General features: G+C 42.5%; 1 protein-coding gene across 14 annotated transcripts in view; it reads right to left on the reverse strand.

Annotated features, from left to right (window-relative positions):
• The window catches only part of MAP2 (microtubule associated protein 2), a 344,861-nt gene that overhangs the window by 213,795 nt on the left and 109,201 nt on the right, over positions 1-21,865 (reverse strand). For 13 of the 14 annotated variants that reach the window (XM_032765043.2, XM_032765047.2, XM_032765046.2 and 10 more), the window contains one exon: positions 3,646-3,783. The exons of the other annotated variant lie outside the window; for it this stretch is intronic. The gene's annotated coding sequence lies outside the window, so the exon portion shown is untranslated. The remainder of the gene's footprint in view (positions 1-3,645; positions 3,784-21,865) is intronic. 14 annotated transcript variants of the gene reach the window in all.

Here is a 21,865-nt window from a genome sequence, read left to right on the forward strand (position 1 = left end):
AGAACTGGTAACAGAGGAGTGCGCCACGAGCAGCTTGGTGAGATGGGGTGGGAGAGGACCATGAGGGAACAGGCGGTGAGACTGAATGGTGCAGAGGGGAGAGCTGTGGATGGTGAGTTCCCCGCGGAGCAAGCAGTTTGCAGGGACAAACTGAAGTCCAGCTCACGGAGCAGCTGTGGAGCGGAGGCAGTTGTGTAGGTGACTGCTGGTTAGAGAAGGGAGCGCTGGTAAGGTGGCGGAGCAGTTGTCGTATAAGGCGGAAGCAAGAACCATGGAGATTCATGGGACATTTGGTCCGTGGACACAGTAAGGGTCCCTTTCAACACAGAGCTGGGGGTAGGGACTCTAGAGATAGACCGTTGAACTGGGGTCAGGACTGAGACCAGAGACTTTTGGTTGTTGGAACGTTGGAAGTGATTGGACTTAAGACCCTAAGGGAAAAGGAAATTTGCCTAATGGTACTTTGGGGGTGTTGGGTGATTTTTGTTGAGGGGTTGTGTTATAACCTCTGTTATGGGGGGGGTGTAATCTCCATGGTACGATCCGATGGATTTCGGGTCTTATTAAAAAGATTTTGGTTACACCTCAGACTCTGTGCTGCTGCTGAGAGGGGAAAGTATCTGGCTTCCTAGTAGTGGCCCATGTGTGGGAGGGTACGGTATGTAAGTGTCCCAGGTCACTGGGTGGGGGCTCGAGCCGGTTATGCATTGTGTTACTGAAATGGAACCCCTGGATACTGAACCCGGCCCTTGTTGCTGCCAACTCAGAGGGGCAGAAGGGTTACATTTTAATGCCTTTCGCAATCACCTATTTGTTTTACCTTAGCACCTAGGAGCCTAGCGCTCGGACAGCAGTCTACTGCACTAAGCACCGTACAAACAGAATAGGCCCAAAGAGTCTATGTGTATGCTGAAATTTCTGTGCGAAGGCCTTATGCAGGGGGGAAAAAAGAAAAGATCGACTGATTGCAATGGGAGTTTTGACCAAGTAAAGAGTGCTGCATCAGGAGCTGTGCAAGTGTTAGTGCTGTGTTATTTGCATTCCAGTAGCACAAGAGTCCCCAGCCAGGACTGGGGCCCCACTGTGCTATAACAAAGGTTTGGCATTTCTGGGCCGGATTCTCCTCTCACACAAGTACAAACTGAGTGTAACTCCACCGAGGGCAGTGGAGTTCCAGTGACATCAAACTGGTGAAAGATGAGAATCAGGCCCTCAGCAGTTAATCCTGTAAGTGTATCTGCAGAATTCAATGCGTAAAACAGAGTGGCTCAAAACCAGAAACGGAGCAGTCTGAAGGGAATGCTCTGGTTTTGTTACTGGTATTGAAACAAAGTTCCAGCTTCCGCCTGCCCCTTGCACAAAGGATGATTCAACCATCTCCTTTCCGCTCCCCTCTTGTGCACCTGCACAGGACAGCTGGAATTCTGGTGCTTTCACCCCTCGAGCACAAGGTCTTTGCACTACCCCTGTCACTCATCCCTTTTGACTGCTTGTCCTCCACAAACAGAATGCATCTGCCCTCTGCCCCTTCTCACACACTCAGCCAGATGGTGGCTGGTAATGCCTCAGTGTAGCACACTGGAAACACTTGCTAGAGAATGTACTTCTGTGAAACATCCATCTGTCCACATTATGATGCTTTAACCGTACTGAATTAAATGAACTGAAGAGGGAGGAGAATCCGGATAAGGCAGTGTGTCTTTCCTCCCTCCCACCTCACTCACACCCTAAAATATGGAATGTTATGCAAATTACTGAATGGATCATACTATAACAGAAGTCTGTAAGGGATCTATTTTTAAACATAGAATAAGGAAAGTGGCGATTCCATGGCACAGCAGTAAGTTTGCCTTAAAAGCTTGGACCATCACTATTTCTGGCAAGCTGGCTTCCAGCTTTGGCACGTAACCTTGAACTCAATACCACCCATGTACTCTCTGAAATAAATCTCGTTTTCCTTTGGAGTTATTCAGCTGAAAGTTTGCAAAGAATATTTCACGTCTAAGTTATCACTTTGCAGTTTTCCACCCCACTGCTATTGTTCTGGAGCAGCCGTGTGACTGCTAAGTAGGGTGTCAAGTTTTTATTTTCGTTGTCATAACGCTTTCTATTAATCACATGTGGAGTGTCATTAACTGGAATCTTCACGATGAAGGAAACAGACAAAGGACAGTGACAGGCTCATAAATCATGTACTGCCCCAAGAAATATAAAGAGGAGAATCCGCACACATTTTTGCTTTGTATAAATAGCAAGTGCCCGATTTTATTTCTGAACAGCTCCTTTATTCTGTCAAAACCCACAATATGACAGCGGAATCCTGTTATAGGAAATGACTTAAGTGATCATTATGATACAGTCAAACCAGATTGCCCAACACCTGATCCAAGAGAACTTTTCAAACCAGACAGACAGACAGACAGACAGACACACACACACGCAAAACCTTCATCTTACAAGAACACAGCAAGTTTTGCTAGGCATTGTAAAACCAAGGCAGGTCAGGTAGGTTTTTAGCAACTCTCAGTGGTACATCCATTAGCTCTAACATTCTTTATTTGTCGTTGAGTGGTTCTCATGATTTTTTCCCCACTACCTTTGAAAATATCAAAGAAACCATTTCTAATCTGATCTTTACAACCAGATTCCCCACTGATCAGTACAGATCCATAGCCCACTAAAAAACTCCCACTCACTTTATTGGGTTTGGATCAAGCCCTATAATTTTGGAGCATGCACATCAAATGGCACTGAAGAGAAATTTTCTTTAATCTATATAGGCAAATTATCACTAAAATCAAGCTCCACTGTGTCTTTCTAGTCTGAATTTAATAATTATAGGAACAGCAAATATGCACAAAGATGTATGTGAATGTGTGTAGGATTTTCAAACTAGCTCATAAGATTATGTCCACAATTGCTTTTTTGACTTTACCATGAAGATGCCCACTGCTTAGGCAAAAATGAGAAATTTGAAACAATTCAGCATTCCCAACCATGGCTGCAAAGATTAATAAACCTAGGGTTCCCAGAGGTCCTGGAAGGGAAGCTGTGCTCACTGAAGCAGCTTTAAAAGCGTTTAACAAGGCAGAAACTGTAACTGATGTGTCACAAAACAATATCAATGACCATGAAACTGTTACTTCATTTTAATATATACTATATCTAAGTCTGTCTCCTTAGGGTAACGGTTTCATAGGCAGAACTGAGGATTGTAACAATTATGACGTAGCTCTGCGAGCAGTTAAGGATCTCACACTTCAAGTGTGTACAGATCCAAATAATCTCTACCTGTCCTTTCATGGTTATTCTCTAAAAGTTCAGTAACCTTTGAAAAGCTCCCATGGCTTTTCCCTGAACTCCGAAGTTCTGCAGGGTCCTGTCCTGTCTTCTGCATCTACAACATTTCTAGCTTCCATTCTTCATATCTGTTACCCAATGCTCCTCCACCACTATGTTGTGAAGACTTATTTTTATTTTCTTTGTGATAATAGCAGATCGATGGATCTGAATGTATTTAAATGGGGCTAGACTGTGATGTAGACTATGCACCCACACAAAGGGAGTAAGACCCTCCCTTCATACTCCTACACAGCCTACCTGGACCTTGGAACAAGGCATAAAGGAGAAAGAAAGGCTGCTCACCTGCTACTCGTCCCTCTGCTGGGCGGGAAATGGACAGATGCAGGTTCCTGATTGCTAGCCAGAGTAGTAGAGCTTGGTCAGGGGGTGAACAGCATATCTGTTAGCTCCCAATGTAGGCCAGTAATAAATTAACCCCTCCTGGAAACAGGGGAAAAATTGCATCTCAGATGGGTCTCAGGCACAACACCTCCAAGGGTTAAATCTAGGTTAGTGCAGCTTACACACCTTACTCGAGGGTGTGCCTAAAGTCACAGTGGAGCCCTTTGTTAGGTCTAGCAAAGCCTTCTAGAGCCCACATTACTTGGGCTCACCGAGTGCTCTGTGCTGTTCCTCTGCTTAGCAGAAGAAAGAAGGGGTGGAGGAGTGAAAACATTCAGAAGTTCTTGGCAGGCTCTCATCTCTTCTGACATGTCAGCAGTATCAAAATAAAGACAGAGGTTATACAGACCTGGCTATTATGCCGCTAACTGAAGTCACAAGTGGCTTAGTGTACATTTGGGCCCTGTTCTATTATTATTAGCATTAGTATTCAGGAAATACCGCACTGGTGATGCATGCTTCCCCTAGTCAGACTTAGCTTGGAAAGCTGAACGATTTATAGTGAAAAAAGGGGGAATTTCGGCATCCCACAAGCACCCAGTTTAGTTAAACACCATTTCAGGAAGAGTTGTTATCTGAAGGGAAGAAACAGGTCTAGAAATATTTTGTTTTCCCTATGGACATTGTCTTTGTGGCTTTTTACTGGTTTTAAATAAATATGTTGTTCAAGTGAAGGAAAAGTTGTTTTTATTTAGCAGAAAAAACCTTCTGTTCACATAAAGACCCAGTACAGAACTAACACCTCCCACCCGCGCACACACAAATCAGAATTCAATGGTTCACTGAAAAGCCCTAGCACCCCATCACAGGACACAAGTAATTCTCAGTAAAGTCTATGAGTTACTCATACCTTGAAGCATGAGAATGCACAAGCTAATAGGGCATCTCATTTTCAATAGACCTGTTTTTAGCATCTGAGTTAGCAATAAGTTGAAGCATCAGTGGTTGTGAATTTTCTGTTTTCCCCACCTAAGCATGACTTAACAATACATAAGAAATAAACCAAGTGTGCGCGCAGGCGCCAATTTTCCTTGGCGCCAGTGGGTGCTCATGCCCCACCCCCGGCCCCACCCCAATCTACCCCCCCTGCCCCTATTGGACTCCTCCTCAAATTCTGCTCCGGCCTGCCTTTTCCCCAAGTGCACCACGTTCCTTCTCCTCCCTCCCTCCCACTGCTTACAGCTGTTTTGTGGCACAAGCGCTGGGAAGGAGGGAGTAGAAGCAGGATTCAGTGGTGTGCTCAGGCGCAGAGACAGAGTGAGCTGGGGTGGGTTGGGAGCTGCCAGTGGGTGCAGAGCCCCACCAATTTTTCCCATGGATGCTCCAGTCCGGAGCACCAAGGGTCAGCACTATGAGTGCGTGTGTGTATGTGTGTGCATTGAAGCTTCTGCGAAAGCAAAAGAAACCTCTTTTAAATGGGATCACCACACATTAAATACATCAGAGTACTGAATCTGACTGCTGGGACAGATTTGATGTCCTCAGTCAATTTAGTTCACCTTCTCCCCCAATCTCCAAGAGTGCCAGAGTTACTTACTATAAAGAATTCAAGTGCTGTGGCCGCAGACACAACTACTATCTAAATGACACACACATCCTAGTGGAGGCTGGCTAGAACCCTGCTCCTTCAATTCCAAATTAGGTTACCACTGATCTTAAAGACAAATCAAGACTGAATGCTTTTCTGCGAGAGATCCTTTGTCATGATGACCTCAATGACCTGTTTATATAGAGAGAGATTAATTATATTCTGTCTTTAAAATCTCAATATGCTGTAGTTGGTAAGCAGTAGCAGGTCCTATATCTTCTGTTGCCAGAGACTACAGAATACCATTTACTCACTCATAATACACAAAGCTAGTAAATTACACTTTCTCCGTCCATTAGACAAAGTTTATCTTGAACTTTGTAGGTTCACTTATACTTCAAACACAGCAGTCAGATCCAATCTAATGAAGAAACATCTGCACACACAGGACATAATTACCACCCCCCTCACCCACTTTCTCATTCATTCTTGGGAAGCCACGACTGGCACCAGGGTTGCCAATTTTGGTTGGACATATTCCTGGTGACTTAATCCATGAGATATTCTTTATAAAGATTAATCTCTAATACTAGAGACTCACAGGCCAATCCTGGAGGGTGGCACCCTAACTGGTGGTTCTGCTCCAAACCACAGGGCTTACCACTTCAAGTAAAGAAGAACGTCAGTAACTGCTTGCATTACATTATCCTCCTCTCTGCGGGCCACTCAGCAGAGGGCAATGTCACTCTACAGCCAATACAACACTTTACCCTAGATGTTTAAACATTAAATCCAATTTATTCAACACCTGTAGTTGATAATGCTCTTTTTTTGCCTCTTTCACAATTACTTTGAAATGGTTGGTTGTTGTTTAAGTTATGTATCGCTATTACATGATCATTTCATTATGTATTGCACCAACACACTCACTCTCTCTAACGGGGATTGAGTTCTATGTGTCTTAATGGTTTATAGTGCTGTCCATTAGTATAGTATCTGAGTGTTCCTCTATGCAAAATCCATATTAAAGCAAAGTCCTTATTATGTATAAACACTGCATTCGATACATGTAGAATTTTGATGTGTATGTACACAATAATGGCCCTGCTGGCTCAGATCAAAAGTTTATTCTAGCCCAGTATCCTGTCTTCTGACAGTGGTCAATGCCAGGTGCCCCAGAGGGAAAGAACAGAACAGGTAATCATCAAGTGATCCATCCCGTCGTCCATTTCCAGCTTCTGGCAAACAGAGACAAGGGACACCATCCTGCCCATCCTGGCTAACAGACATTGATGGACCTGTCCTCCATAAACTTATCTAGTTTGTTTTTGAACCCTGTTATAGTCTTGGCCTTCACAGACATCCCCTGGCAAGGAGATCAACGAGTTGACTGTGCGTTGTGGCGAAAAAATACTTCCTTTTGTTTGTTTTAAATCTGCTGCCTATTAATTTCATTTGGTGACCCCTAGTTCTTGTGTTATGAGAAGGAGTAAATAACACTTCCTTATTTACTTTCTCCATACCAGTCATGATTTTATAGACCTCTATCATATCCCACCTTAGCTGTCTCTTTTCCAAGCTGAAAAGTTCCAGTTTTATTAATCGCTCTTCATATGGAAGCCATTCCATACCCCTAATCATTTTTGTTGCCCTTTTCTGAACCTTTTTATATATATATAAAATATTATGTATATAAGCTTTTGATGTGAAGATTTACTAAAGTAAATAATTGTGTGTAAGAGTTCTTTAAGAATGCTGAATTGTTTGAGAGCTAGCAGTATGTGGTTTATTGGTTCCATACCTGAATCAGCTCCAGTGCAATGTTTTATAAAACACTCAAAGTTTGCTGTCAGGCTTTCTTATGCCCTCGTAAATCCTCGACTGAAACACAACCCTATTAATCAGCCACTCATAGTTTATTATTTCATTTCTCAACCCTCCCTTATCCCTTTGCTCAGAGCCAGGGGTGATAGAAACCACAGGTGCATGCTACATATGGATGTGGGGACTGTCAGATTTACAGTTATTACTAAAACACATAAATTGGTGAATGGATCAGCAAACATGCTGCATTATACCAACTATCAGGTCACATATATCTTATGCTGTTAGCAAGAGATACAATGGCTATAGAATAGTTATCCAGTTTTTCAGGAAGAAATAAGACAAAGATTCTTACAAGTAGGAGTAGAAAAAAATTCTGCTGAATTGGACGCTGCTGCTTATAATTCTTCTAAGTCACAAAACTGATGTCAGACACAGTGGATTCGTAAGTGTAATTCCTAAGTGAACAGCATCCATTTTGTTTTAGTGGCCCCCTTTTCACCTTGTACTTGTATGTGACAGTCAGATCACCATAGTCACTGTCACACAACTCTTGCAGCGTTCTGAGCACCAGAAACACACTCCGCTTCTCTCACTCACAGATTGGGAGTATGAACGGTTATAGAAATGCAGAAGGCCAGACTCCCAAACTGTGTAAACAAGGACAGTGGAGCTGCCATCATTTGCACCGCTGAGGCTCTAGCCCAGAGAATACAGCACAATAATTAGCATGCTAAAGTCACAGCAAGATTCGCCATGCAATTTCCCTGCCACTCCAAGAACTTGGATAGGAGAGAACCTATTATTTATCTAGAAAACAAAACAATAAGCTAATAGAGTCTGAAAATGTATCTGAATGTGTAGTTCTAATATCAACTCAAGGTCAGTTTATCATTAAACCAACCAGTCATTGTTCCTTAAATCCTCATAGACCATGCATGTGCTTGTGTATACATACTGTGAGGATTTAAAGGAACAATGACTGGTAGCTTTAATGATAAAACTGATCTTGAGTCGATATTAGACCTACACATTTAGATACAGTTACTAGTTAAGATCCCAGACACACACACAAAACATACACAAAATCTACCACTAGAAATCCTGCCTTTCATAGCTCCATGGACCTTTGCCTGTGAGAGAGATTTAGTGCTGGAATCCAGCTAGATTTGTTATATGGGACGAATAGTCATTTTCTTGTTTTTACACAATGATAAAAGCGCTTAATGCCAATAATTTATTCATTCATTTGTATGTCCGCCAGAATAGGATCCTCGCATTACAACAGCCATATTACAATGCAAGGCAGTCTCGAGTAGATTACTGTGGCTGCTTTAAATTAAACAATAATTTATCTCCCCTTTTCCCCCCCACAGCCCAGAAACAAAAATCGCAGTTTGACAGAAATAAAGCTAGGACATGCACATGTTATTCACCATCCAGAAAATCTGGCTTCTAAATGAGGAGTGGCTGAAGATTCAATTCTCCAAGGCAACTTGTTCCAAGTAATCTGTGGCAGAGAATAGTCTGTGACAATGCCGAATAAAAGCTCAGATTTAAGCAATCACTGAACTGTTAAAGTGAGCACAACTACAGACACAATCTAAAACACTGTTGGATACTATTTGGTTTAATTACTGCTCATGTAGGTGCACTGTCTACCCATACACACACACCAGGCCATACGGCTGGCACTTGAGATCTGCCGAGGCACTAGAGCGGATGTTCCCTCTCTATCAACAGAAAGGAGCTGCTGGCTGTGTGTTCTCCATGAGGAGTCTTTGGCAGTTGCTCCTCCCTGGCTCCATGAGAGCTCAGACTTGTTTTCCTTCTGGGAAGGCTGTAGAGCCCTTCTGTCTCCACTCTAGATTTTTTGGGGTGTTTTTAGGACTGGATGGGTCTGCGTGGGTGTGTATTTGTGGTAAGGAGGGATGAGATGTCCTTTCTATAGTACTGTGTGATATATTTTAATTTCTAGGGTGGATTCCCAGGTAAGGAATGGGTGCCTGGAGATGCTTTATTTACTTCACATATTCCCTCAAAGCTATAAAATATTATCTATACTGTCCCTATCTGCACCCCCAGAGCATGAAGCTCTGAGAGAGCTGTGCTGTGCTGAACCCAAGGACTAATTTGCAGTCATTGTGGACTTACACGAATGACTTGACACTCAAAAGATGGCTTCAGACTCATGGGATTTCCTCCTGGGTCTTGGGACATCCAGAGGTCTGGGGAGTCTCACATCCTGCCAAATCCATGGAGGGTAAGCTCTAGAGACCTGATGGAATGGTATAATAGAACCCAAGAGTTTCCTTACCATTATTTGAGTGTTTGCCCCGAAGGGAGAATCAGGCTGTAAGGAAATATGGGAATTAAACTAATACAGGAAAGACAAGGTAGAACATTTGCATTGGTATATGCACTGAACCATGGCTAGTGATTTGGGGAATCTACTTCAAACCTTTTCCGATTACCCAAACTAAACAAGTTCCCCATCCCTTTACTCCTCAATTTACAGTTTCAGAGGTTTCCAACACAGTTGCTTTTTAATTGGGATTTTCGAGTAACCCACAACACCATTCCCCCTCCACAGTTTATGTTCCCTCAGCATTAAATAACCTGTTCTGAGTCTAGCAGTTGTATAGCCTCTTTGCTAACCTCATATTCTGAGATGAGCAATGCATCGTGGGGTGTATAGTGTAAAGTCTTTATAGAGTCCTGGACCTACACAGTTACCAGAGAGGACCAGGATATGTTGCAGCGGAGAGCTTAATAAACAGAGGAATTTCCTAGTTAGTTACTGTTTAAAGCTTGGCTCTTTGGGTTATAACCTCACCCTACTGGTGCCAGGAATGAATGAATCCCTCTCCCCAAAGAAGGAATAAAGGAAAGAAAAAACCTCCAGAGAGGTGAGTGTGGGGAAAGTGGAAAATCAGGGAGAAGACACATAAAAGCAGCAGCCGGAAGGAAACAGAGCTTGGGTTCACCGCAGTAATGAAGCCCATAGCACAAATGGCTCTCTTAGAGAAGTTTAATTTTAGCAACTCAGGCAGCTGACCATCCTAGAGCCAAAGATCTGAGTGTTTCTGGATGGCTTCTGGTTTACCTGCGAAAGCACAAGAATGCCAGATAAATGCCCTGATATTTGCCATGGGTGATGCTGCTGACGATATCCTATGTGCCCTACCCCTCACTGATGAGGAAAAGAAAGAATACTTCAGATTGAAAGAGTCGTCTGATGCCCATTTCATAGGCAGATGGAGTATTATATATGAAAGGGCCAATTTAACAGGAGATGCCAGGAAACAGGGAAAACAGCAGAGACTTTTATTATTGCAGTTCATAGTCTTGCCTGAACATTGTAAATATGGAACGTTAAAAGATGGACTAACTGGAGAGAGAACAGTTGCTGGTATAAGAGATACAAAGTTATTGGCACGGCTTCATTTAGACCCAGATCTCACACTAGCAAAAGGTACAGGCAAAGTGAGGATGTAAGAAACCATAAAGAAACAGTAGTGTGACTTACTTGCTAGAAGCATAGGGGAGAGGGCATCAGATAGTAGTGACACAGGAAAGAGAAAAGTCACAGCTGTGAAAGGAGAAGTCAGACCAAATTTATAACGTAAGAACAATGCACAACTAGAGAGTGGGAGACCAACGAACCTTAATAGGCAGGAATGCTTGGAAAAGCTGGGGAAGACGTGGCAATACATCAAGCCAGAGTTGGCAACAATGCAAAAGAGGCAGAATGTAGGAGATGCCACAAAATGGGACATTTTGCAATAGCGTACAGGTCACCAAGAGCAATGGCAGCAATCCAAGAGGGAGTGTTATCAGATGACATTGAGTCTATACTTTCAGAGACACCCTCAATAGAACCTACAATACCTTGGTACACAGGTATGGAAACTGATATTGGAGCAGCAAAAAAATAAATAAATTAGAATTGATCCTAAGGTGGAGATTGCAAAGACCAAATAAAATTGTATATGGGACTAGTAGCAATACATTGGATGTTTGCGGCCAGTTCCTTGGGAACTGGAGAAAGAACAGAATATATGTAATACAAGAACCTGACAACTCCCTTACTAGTGTTGTCAGCAATACAAGGGCTACACCTAGTAGAGAAACTAGGCAGTAATAGCAAAAAGCAAGCTTTACAGGAGGCAGATCCAACTATCTTCTCAGGACTAGGAGAGCTTCAGGGGAGTACAAAATAAAACTGGTGCCATCAGTGACTTCTTTTGCTCTTTCAACCCCATACTGCTTCCCTATACCTTTGCTAAGAAAAGTAAAAAAAAAAAATGAAAGCGAATGGAAGATATGGAGGTTATTTCCCAGATAGAAGAACCCTGTGATTGGTGCCAGGATGGCTGTCATACAAAAGCCCAATGGCAAAACCCAGATTCGTTTTTACTTTACACAGCTTTAAAAAAGCGTGTGCAGAGAAAGACATATGCGTCTCACAGTAGACCAGACATTAGCTTGGTTATCAGAAGCTAAAGTCAATTCAAAGTTAGATGGTACAGTATGCTTCTGGAAAAATTTCTCTCGTTAAAGGATACATACTGTTAACAACATTCATCCCCTTGTTTGAAAGGTACTATTTCAGTCATCTTCCATTTGGCATACCTCAGAACCAGAACATTTCCAAAAAGAATGTCTCAGACTTGCCAGGCAGATGATATGTTGGTATATAGCAGAGATGATAAAATGCATTTAATAAAATAAAATCCATGGACGTTCCCACATGTTTTGGCACAATAACACCCAAGAAAAGTGGCAGAGGATGGATATTCACATAGTTTAGGAGTGGTGCTCACACAAAAGAAGCCAGAAGGAGATGAGAGACCCATTGCATTCAAATCAAGAAGCCTGGCAGAAACAGAGCAGTGGTATGCTCAAGCAGGAAAGGAAGCTCTAGCGTTCACTTGGGCCTGTGAACAGCTCAGTGCCTATCTGTTTGGCTTGAATTTTAACACAGAAATAGACCACAATCCGTTAGTGTCATAACTGGGTTTAAAACCACTGGATGATGTTTCACTGAGAATTCAAAGACTTCAACTACGGCTGATGTGATTTTCTTCCAACGCTGGATACATATTAAGGAAAGCCTTCATAGCAACAAACACTAGCTACAGCCCTAACTGAGCAATTGCCAAAAGAAGAAAAGTTTTTAGTGAAATATATCAAAGTCTATAATAACCTTTTTCTGGCAGAAATTATAGCATCTGACAGCCGATTTTAGCAAGTTTGAGATGAATAACTAAAGGATTAAACTTGCCAGAAACTGACTCAATTCTGCCAAAGAGGGTGGGGTTGAAGGAATTGACTTCTAACTGTATTGGCAGGACTGAAATGACCTTCACATTGCTGATGGCTTGCTTCTGAAAGGATGGTGCATGCTTATCCCTAGGGTATTTCAGAAAGAGATGCTCTCCAAAACCCAGGAGGGAGTCCAAGGTATAAACAAGTGAAAGGACAAGCAAAGCAATTCGTATGGCGGCCCAGTCTGAGTAAGCAAATTAAGACCTTAGTAGAGGACCGTGAAATATGTAACAAGACAAAAAACAAAAAATAAACCCCAAACAAGTCACCAGAACGATTACTTTCTAAAAAGCTGCCTTACTGGCCTCGGCAGCAAGTAGCCACACATTTGTTTTGTAGGAAAGCACACACATACATTATTATAGCTGATTACTTCTCCAGACGAATTGACTCAGATATACAGACTTCATTGGCACAGGTCATCCATAAACTAAAGTCAATATTTGCAAGACATGGAGTTCCTGAAGTCCACATATCTGATTATGGGCCTTAATTTACCTCTGAAATATCCCTAGTGTTTGCACTGGACATTGTACTTGTAGTCCACATAACCCCCACAACAATGGGGGGTTGGAGAGAGCAGTGAAGACTTTAAAAAGACTTCTGCAAGTGGATCCATATAAAGCACTCCTGGCATGTCGGTCAATGCTGCTTGAATCTGGACCATCTCCAGCAGAACTTCTGATGAGAAGATGACAAAGGACAACTTTTCCTGTGGCACCAATACAGCTGAAACCTAAGAGGCCCAATCTGAATGAACTGCAAAGACAAAATGCTGAAATAAAAATTTGGCAGCAACAAAACTTCACTGTTTGGCACAGAACAAAAGGTCTACCTGAACTGAGACCAGAGAACAAAGTTTGGCTCAAAAGCTCCCAGACATTTGTAACTGTTTAGCACTTAGCAGAAACTCCCAGATCCTACCTAGTGGAGATTTCAAAAGGAATTCTCTGGAGAAAATCAGGTTCATCTTTAATATTTCCCAACACAGCAAAGATGATATGTAATCTGCAGGTAACTCTGTCAGGAAATGACACCCCCCGCCTCCTCCCCCCTAAAGGACTCCACGCACAAACTTTACAGAAGTGAGAAAGTGTTCTGGAAGATAATCAGATGCCCTCAAAAGATGTGATCTTTAGAATACCGCTCAGGACTATTTACATGCAATTGATGAAGAGACCTAGTACACCTCTACTCCGATATAACGTGACCCGATAGAACATGAATTTGGATATAACGTGGTAAAGAAGTGCTGGGGAGGGGGTGCAGAGCTGCGCACTCTGGTGGATCAAAGCAAGTTTGATATAAAGTGGTTTCACCTATAGCGCGGTAAGATTTTTTGGCTTCCGAGGACAGCTTTCTAGGAGAGAAAAAGGAACCTAAAGATGATTAAAGAAACTTTGGAAAAGCACCACCCACAAAACTTCTAAGGATAGAGACCCTGTGTCCAAGACCCATCCTTCCAAAACCTGAACTACATTGTCTTCTAGGCCCTAAGACTCAAGTATTAAAACCAATCGAGGGGAAAATTCTGAATACAGTGTGTAGAGCACATTCCCACGTATACAGCTGCAATGCTTGGTACTGGCAATAATAAAAGTCATATATGGAGATATACCTATCTCAAAGAATTGGAAGGGATCTTGGTCATTGAATCCAGTTCCCTGCCTTCACTAGCAAGACCAAGTACTGTCCCTGACAGGTTTTTTGTTGTTGTTGTTTGTTGTTGTCCCAGATCCCTAAATGGCCCCCTCAAGGACTGAACTCACAATCCTGGGTTTAGCAGGCCAATGCTCAAACCACTGAGCTATCCCTCCCCCCTGGTGCAGAGCCTAACCTCATTAGTGTTTGACCCCCTCCTTGTGATAGGAATCATCACTTGGAATGTGCAACCTGGATAGAATCTCAAAGCCTTACTCTTTTCAATAGCAGGGCACTATTAAATAATAAAGTTTTTGTTTCAGTCCCAGTACTCACCCGTAAGTTAACCCAAGTGACAGGGGGCCTGATTCATCATGTTATGGCAGTGTTACACTGGTGTAACAACTGAAATTAATGCCATTATCCTGACATAAAATGGGATTAACATAGTGGTGAATCCATTAATGGAGTTACATTATCACAACAACATCCTGATAGCCCTAAATTTCAAGACATTTGTATTTGCTCAAAGTTTAGGTTACTTAAAAAGCTGATAGGTTCCTTATTCTCATAACTCTACTGTGGTAGAAATGCCACATTACATAAGCTCCTTGAAAGTTTTGACAGAGAACCTATTTAACGGGCTGGTATCCCCTCCACCCCTCCTCTCAGCAGTAAGTTTAATGAGGCCTGTTTTCCAGCAGGGTTAGATGGCAAACAATTCTCTCTTTTAGTTCTGCGAACACAGAAATCAGTTGAGTACTGGGGAGGAGGGGAAGAGGTGGGGAGCAGACATGAGGAAATGGGAATGTCTCTCTTTTTTTCTGCATGTTCCTCTGAGCATTTGTAACGTTGGTAACAGTTCAATACTTAAGTGGACCATTTAGGGACCTGGGTCAAAAATCTGTCTGGGGATTGGTCCTGCTTTGAGCAGGGGATTGGACTAGATGACCTCCTGAGGTCCCTTTCAACCCTGATATTCTATGATTCTAATCAAGTCCAAGGGAAATGCAATAGGAGCTGGAAAAAGCTGAAAAGAAAATGCAAATCATTTGAATTCAAGTCTTGGCAAAAACTTTCAGCCATCATTTTTTTCCTCTGAACCCAAGAAATCTCAGTGAAACTAAGACTTTTGTCCAAATGATTTCTTTCCTGAAACTGCATATTGAACTAATCCAGTGGTCCCCAATGTGGTGCCCACAGGCGCCGGGGCATTTATGCGCACCCGCCTCGTGCCCAGCAGGGGAGAGAAGCTGGGGGCCCGCACCTCCTGGGGACAGAGTACTCTGGGGCTGCAGGCTGCGGGTGCCAATGTTCTCTGTCCCCGGCAGGCGCGGGGCTGTGGCTTAAGCCGGAAAGAAACTGCGGCCCCGCGCCTGCTGGGGACAGAGAACTCCAGGGCTGCAGGCTTCATTCTATGTTAACGTAAGAATAATAAATATATTTGGACCAGCAGTTCAACAATGTTTTACTTTTTTAAAATAAATAAGATGAAAACTGTTTATGATATTTATTTTGTAAAAACGCCTTAATTTTTCTTACAGATAGATAAAAGAGAGCAAATTCACATGGTAAGGTAAAAGAGTAATTGCCGAATAATTTAATTAATACCTTTTACATGTAAAATTATCCTTTTTATCTTATGGATTCATATATTATGTAATATTAAATATGACATTTTTCATATTATTTAATGTACAAATACAAAATAAGCCTTGAAAAATTGTTGGCGCCTTCTGAAAACATGAATGTGCTACTGGCCACAAAAAGGCTGGGGACCACTGAACTAACCAAACAGATTTGAAGAACATTCTTTGAAGGGGTTAATGATTTGCTCCATGGAGAAAGATTAAAGTCACCTCTATTAGCTCCAGACTAGGCACCGACCCATATGCTTCACCAATGTTGTTATACAAAATAACATGAACAAAGTCTTTTCCTAATTACACATCAGGACCAGCCCTCTCCCCTGCCCTGGATTGCCCCTCTCTCCCTACAGTGCTGCCCCTGGCTCCGATTCATCTGCATAGACTTCTTTAGATCACCGTTTTGTGGGGGTGAAGTTACACTTCCTACCTTAGATCATTTTCTGCTATAAGGATAACTGTGGGGACTGAAATCCTCTCTTTAGTCATACAACAGGCTTACACTCCATGCTACTGAACCCTGTTTTGCAGGAACCACTTCTGGGGGTGGAGGATTGCGGGACACTTCAATCATTTTCATTTGCTCAGAGACTGCCAATCTGGAAGACAACTGTGGAAGGGAGGGCTTTGTGATAGGGCCACCTGGCGATCCTGACCTCTCACTGCACGCTCATGGCTCAATTCTCTGTAGCCCTGCTCCTCGTGTAACTATTTACACCTGTGCAGACTAATTGCAAAGCCAGTATAAAATGCTATTCTGATTTACTGGTGTAAATGAACAAACATGGTACAGCACAATAGAGAATCCTGCCTCTACATTCCCTCTGTGTTTATTTTCCCCTCTCACAAAGAAAGTGTTCTCTTCCAAATCTCTTTGATTTCCTTCTATTGGATTTAATTTCATTGGGCACCATCATTACACAGCTTACTGTACATTGCACATAACTCCTTAAAACTGTAGCTCATAGTCCTTATTTATTTTATTTTTATTACAGTACCACCTGAGAACCCACTGAGAATGGAGTAATAGATGATCTGCCTATGGGTTTTATACTGCTGCCCATCACTAGAGTACCTGAATGCTTTTCATATAAAATTAACAGCAAAGCCCCAAGCGGACCTGATGGAATCTCTGGCACATCTCGTTTTTAGAGGTAAAACCTCTGCTTAGGGTAAGGCTTTGATTATTTTTGTGTATTGAGTAGAAGGAGATGTCAGTGCTATTCCTAAAATGGAAATACTTTTTCAAAGAGGAAGGAGCCACCCCCAGAGAGATTACACTTTAAACAAACAAAGCAATCCAGTATCCCATCATTCACATGGAAAGTTAACTACCAGATTTTCTATGCAGGAACTGTAGTTGCTTCCGTCTCTCTGTAATACTATATATCTTGTTATGCATAATTGTTATTCATTGCTAGGAATGGTTGCTGGGAGCCAAAAGCACAGAACAGATCGAGGATCTATATTATTGAAAAGTTGTTAAAGTAGCTCTGTGTTTTAAATGTTTGTATAATATTAAACTGTACTATTCCACGAAAAGCTGTAAATCTGCTGAAACTGACACCATCCAGAGTGCTTATTACCATTCAGAATTGTCACAAGGGATGGTTCAGAAATGAGATTTCCATGGAGAGTTCTGCTTCCTACTTTAAGACTTAACCATTCATTTTACTTATGTAGACAGTTTTAATGACTTGTCAGGATTGATGGTCTAGGAAATTCTATCCACCTGCATGGTAGAGCCCATGCTGGATTTTTTAAGCTACCATAATTCCCCAACTTATCATTATTATTATTATTATAAAATAGGCAAGAGTCCCTTCTATTTACAATATTTCAGCGGCAAAACACTGCCAGAGTGTTAAAAGTCAACATTTCTTCTTATGGCTTGATCCTGCCAGCTCCTAAGGGGTGCTGCATATCTTCAGCTACTACTGATTTCAACTGGAGTTCAAAGAAGAGACAGCAACTTACAGGATCAAGCCATAGATGCCAAGTTACAAAGCACTAAGGACATGGCTACACTTAGAGCTACACAGCGCTCCCGCAGTAGCTCTTTGAAGTGTGTGTGTGGTCGCGGCGCCAGTGCTGCACGTACTCCACCTCCCCGTGGGGATTAGCTTACAGCGCTGGGAGCCGCGCTCCCAGCGCTGGGGCAGCATTTACACTGGCGCTTTGCAGCGCTGTAACTTGCTGCGCTCAGGGGGGTGTTTTTTTCACATCCCTGAGCGAGAAAGTTGCAGCGCTGTAAAGTGCCAGTATAGCCAAGCCCTAAGCAACTCCTTAACTTCAAGCAGTTGCTTAAGCCTATTCAGCAAAGCACTTAAAACTAAGCACGTGCGTAAAAGCATTGCTGATTCAGGGCTGTAATTCTACTTTCTTTTGGTTACATACTATTTCATCAAACTGAATTAATCATACAGTGCACAGACAGATTCACAGTAAACTTAGCCTTGCTTTAGGAAAATAAATGTTAATAAAATGGAGTATTATATCTATAAACCTCTTACTTGCAGTACATAAAAGGTGCTGATTGGGATCAGATGTTGGCAGCTGTCACTGAGCTGGTGTTAAAAGGAAATTTTATACATATTATGTTTTTTAGGAGTTCTCATTCATTCAGGAAAAGTTCACAACATTCGGGGAGGGGGAGAAGAGTAATGAACAAAAGTCCTGCCTAGTCTGAAGGCATATGTGTATTAATTAACGAGAGCAGCAGGTACAGTGCGTGCATCTGTATACCTGCTAATTGCAATGCTAGACCCCCTTGTTCTGGCAAACTTTTCAATTATGTAGGAGTTCTTCCTTTCATTCTAGATTGTTATCGCATCCCTGTCCCCACAGCAGCACCTCCAAAAGCCCTGAAGAGGTGTTTCTCTCCCCGCTCCCTCCAATCAAAATGAACTGGATTTTGTTTAAGTTGTATGGTTTGATTTTATTTGGGTTCTCTCTTTTCTTTAAGTGTGGTGTTATTGCGGGTTAGAGAAGTGGTATTTGCATCCTGCTCTCTGCAGGCACCGAGGTTTGTGGTTTATCTGAACGTCTGAGGGTGAATTCCTGACACAAGTTGACTTGCATAAAAAATGTGTGTAAGAGGTCTGATCCAAAGACAGCCTTTCCATTGTCTACTGTTTGTCTACTGTTGTTCCCACAGCCTTTCCCCTGACTTCTGTCTCCTAATCTGCCCTGAGAGTTTGAGCTCTTCAGATCAGCGACCAGGCCTTCATGAGTGTCTGGAAAGCACCTCGCACATACAGTGTGCACTACCATAGACAAATAGCAAACAACAACAATAATGGCTCTGATTCAGGGAAGTACTTAAGTACATAGGGATACTCTCCTGACTCGGAACTAATAAAAGAAATACATTAACAAACAATAATAAATAAAAAAAAATCAATAATAAAACAATAAAAATAATGTGTGTGCCAGTTGCTGAGAAAGCTCTGCCTAACAAGCATGAATCCCACTCAGGAGGCTGATAATTCCACTGTCCCAGTAGCCTGAACTGGTATTTAACTGGAAACCGGTGAAGCGGGCACAGCATAGTGATCCCAGCAGCTTGTGCTCCTGAGCAGTTGGGCTGCAGTGTTCTGGACCAACTGTAGCGTTGCTAACGTTGGCAATGTCTTATTTAGGCATGGGGAAATGACAACAATCAAACGTGTAGTACATATGTACATGAATGGCCATGGCCAACCTGGAACATGACAAGAGGGAGACCAATCTTTTCAGCAGCCAGCGACAGCCACAAATGGGAAAGGGACATTTGACGTGGCCTAGAACCAGCAAGGAGTCCAGGGGAGTCCAGCGTCTTGACAATCTGAAAGCAGACAGCCTCTTTCTCAGTGGGAAAGAGTATTATAGAGGTGGGGAGTTCTTTGGTGTGCTTCCATTTTCCCACCAGCCTTCTGAGCTTCATCCAGTTGCTGATCTCAGCCAAGCTATTAAGCAGCAGCCCACTGTGGCTCTGTATTGTGAACACGAGACTTGTTGATAGAGATCTTTAATGAGTAAAGTGTATGGATAATTCCTATGGAATTAATTGGTCAGCTACTGGTAGTTTAACCCCTAAACTCCTTTTAAATCAAGCCAAAACTGTACTCTGTGCAGAGTTTTACACACACACAATTTAAAGAACATTATTAAGTTTGCAATGTCAAGTGCTCAAAAGTTAGGAAATGCCAGAATTAAGGTTGCATTATTTACTGCACACTGTTCAAACCCTGCTCTGAAACCTGAATTAATAATTTTGCCCTGAGCTTTTTGATGGTGCTCATCACTATAGTACCTGAATTCTTCACCCTTTAAGCTGAGGGGTGGTATTATCCCCATTTTACAAATGGACAGAATGAGGCACAGTGTCAAAAGCGTCCACTAATTTGGGTGCCCATTTTGAGCTGCACAGGACCTGACTTTTCAGAGTTCTTACCACTCTCTAGCACTTAAGATGTTTAAAGCACAGTTCCCATTGACTTCAGTTCCAGCTTGAGTATCCAGCACTTCTACATATCTGACCCCCTCAGGGAATTTACAGCAGAACCCACAACAACCTGTCAATTTCCTGATGATAATGGCACTTTTGCGAGATGAGAGCTGTTTTATTTTTATTTGTGTTCCCCCAGATGCTAGCTACCATGTGAGACTGCAGTGGAGATGCTTCATTTTCAGTGGCTCTCATCCCACATAACCATCAAAGCAACCACGACAACACAACTGTTCTTTAAAGGGAACCTGAGCCAGTGGAACAAGCAGCAGTGATTGAGTTGTGCTCAAACAGACCCCCGAAAAGCAACACAGGACATTGAAAGGGCCAGATCTTGGCTAGAAGAGGCCATTTAATTAATATAAAAGAGATTCCTTTTGGCAGCCACCAGAGACAAGATAGCAACATTTGGGGGAGAACCTTTCCTAGCTCACACAGGATCAGGCCGCAGAACAAGTGGCAGCTGAAGAAAAGGATGGGATTAGAGAGGTCATGGCGTTCAGGACTGTAATTGTAGCAAATTTACTTCATTTTACAACTCTGTATTATTAAATACCAAACAAGCTACTTGATAACACATCAGTCCACACCCATGCACCTTAACGGATTTTTTCCATAAACATACTTTAAAAGATAAGATTTTGGTCAAGTTAAATTAGACATTGAACAAATGAAACATGTGTCATGTCGTGTCGTGTGTCATGTCACTTAATAGCAGAGCTAGGTCATGATAAACTGAAAAAGTTGACTCTGGCTTCTATAATGAGACAAAGCAAATTCCTGGATCTGAAGCCCTCTAAGCAAAATCTGGACTCAGATCTGAATTTGGTATATTAGGGCACATCTCTGATATACTCAGGAGTATGTTGGAAGCACTTTGCTGTATCTAGTGACTGAATAAGTGACTCAGCACTCAGTGAGCTCACATTGGGCCTCATTCTCTGCTCACTCACACAGGTGTAAATCAGGAGGAACTCCACTGAAATCACCTGAGTTGCAGCAAAGCAAAAGAGTGAGAGAAGGAGGTCCAATGAATGGAAAATGCCCCAATGAGACGTTTTATGACTTACATAAAACATTCAAGCTCACTATAGACTCATAAAAACGTGTGGTTTATATCCTTATTAAATAGTACTCACTGTCCTCATAAAAAAAAAAGGACACAAAAAAGGCAGATGATATCAATTTCATGCACAAATGGGAAAGTGGATGGCTTTAGAATTCACACTAAGTTCTGTGAGTGTTAAAGTAAGGGTCAGAAATGTATGAGCTGGGGAAAGGAACAAAAGATACAGATGGGGAAATGTGAGTTGCACAGCAGAAAGGAAAACATGCATATAAAGGTACTGTTACAGTCCCAGAGCCTGATTCTCAGTCCCAGCTCCGTCCCTGCACTGCTCAGAGGGGGCACAGGCTGGCCAATCAGGCATTCCCTGAGCAGGAACTCTCAACTGGGGTAAAGCCAACAAACGCAGCTCCCTTGCCAGCTGCCAGTCCCTTCCCAGCAAAGAGAATGTGTTGCTAGGCCAGGTCTGGCCTGAAAAAATTCCCTCCACCATCCCGCTCCGGTGGGTGGGTCAGCTAGTGGAGGTGATTTCTTTATGCACAGCCCAGCTTCAGCCGTGCATTCCTCCTTCCTGTGAAGGAGTCGAGGCAGCACAG

This window comes from Chelonoidis abingdonii, chromosome 10, assembly GCF_003597395.2.
Source record: "Chelonoidis abingdonii isolate Lonesome George chromosome 10, CheloAbing_2.0, whole genome shotgun sequence".
Lineage (NCBI taxonomy): Eukaryota > Metazoa > Chordata > Testudines > Testudinidae > Chelonoidis > Chelonoidis abingdonii.